This window comes from Asparagus officinalis, chromosome 3 (genome assembly GCF_001876935.1).
Source record: "Asparagus officinalis chromosome 3, Aspof.V1, whole genome shotgun sequence".
In the NCBI taxonomy this organism is placed as follows: Eukaryota; Viridiplantae; Streptophyta; class Magnoliopsida; order Asparagales; family Asparagaceae; genus Asparagus; species Asparagus officinalis.
This window is the reverse complement of record NC_033796.1, coordinates 76,577,591-76,579,351: the sequence shown is the minus strand read 5'-3', so window position 1 is coordinate 76,579,351 and position 1,761 is coordinate 76,577,591.

Genomic DNA, 1,761 nt, shown 5'->3' with positions numbered 1-1,761 from the left:
GGCGGTGAGCATGGTTTCGAGATACATGCACGATCCAGGAGTGGGTCATTGGGACGCCATGAAATGGATTTTGAGGTACATTCGAGGTACACTCAATGTTGGTTTAGTTTATGAACGGGACACTACAGGTGAGCAGCTATGCATCGGTTATGTTGATTCGGATTATGCCGGGGATTTGGATAAGCGCCGGTCTACGACAGGGTATGTGTTTACTTTGACCCGTGTGCCGGTGTGTTGGAGATGCACCTTACAGTCGACGGTGGCTTTGTCTACGACGGAGGCAGAGTATATGGCAGTTACGGAGGCTGTGAAGGAGGCTATTTGGCTTCGAGGACTTTTGGAGGAACTTGGTATATCGCAAAGGTCCGTCACTATTCATTGTGATAGCATGAGTGCTATCTATTTGGTGAAGAATCAGGTTTTTCATGCGCGGACGAAGCACATTGACATTCGTTATCACTTCGTTCGGGATGTTCTTGAAGATGGCGATGTGAAAATTGTGAAAGTCCACACGAAGAATAATCCGACAGATATGCTCACTAAGGTGGTTCCGAGCAACAAGCTTGATCATTGTCGAGACTTATTGCACATTCGTGATTGTTGAGGCCATTGGCGGCCATTTGGGTGAACTACGTTCGTCTTGATTCCTTAGGCAAGAGGATACGTAGGCAGTCTTTCAGATGCAGCCGGTTTTGGATTAGTTGATGGGGGTGAGATTGTTTGGACTCTCGTTCGGGTTCTCGACTTGTTATGGATTGAGTTCGTACTGGACACAACAGGTTGGGACATTTGGTTGCTTTGGTGTCGGCTCAGTTTTGGGAAAACTTCACTGAGGTGGAGAATTATGGTTTCGTGGGGGCCACACCACGTGAACGTGAAGTTCACATCTTTGATTTCGTTCGGGTACAAGGCATTTTTTGATTTCGTTTCGCGTACCCAAAGCCCAAGTTGAGCTTTATAAATCAACAGTGTGTTTAGCCTAGGTTTTTTCGGTGCAAGGATTTGTTTAGTGGAGATTTTTTGGCGGCTGCGGCAGAGAGCAAACAGTGAGCAGTTTTTGGTTTTCTTCTTTTTGTAGTTGCAGTTGAGGAGATTTTGTGTAGTCTCTTTTAGGGTTTTGTGCATCCCTTTGAGAGAGCTTTGTGAGGGATTTGAGAGTGTTGTGTGAGGGTTTAGTTTGTGAGTGATTGTAAACCCTAGTTGTAATCTCTCCCTCTATTAGTAGATCTCCCACTCCTTGCCCCGTGGACGTAGGCAATTTGCCGAACCACATAAAAATTGATTGTACTGCTTTTGTGTGATTTGTAATAGCTTTTAGGATCCCTCGACAGGTCAGTCCTAGAACTGATGAGAGGAAGAGCCGATATCTCACTTGGTTGAGATATCCGCTTCAGATTCTTGTCTCCTTGGTGAGACGGGAATTCTTATTGCGATCTGACTCTCTTGTTGTGCTGCCGAAGTGCTGCCGAAATTTCCGCTGCGCGCAACACCGAGTAGGTTTTTTAACTACCACGTCAGCGTTCTCTCTGCTCGACAAAACAGAGTATTTGCTGTAATACTGTTAAAATCTGACAGCTACAATATTACTCAAGGGAAAAAAACCAAACCAAACCGACCCTAAATCACAGCCTAGCCTGTAATGAGTTTGTATTTTCGGCCTTACTGGGATAATGGAGGAGTTGCGTTGTGTAGTCTTACATTGAGCTTCAGTCAAATAGGGGTGGCAACGGGCCGGGCTTAGAGATTGAATTTTTAAAGCCC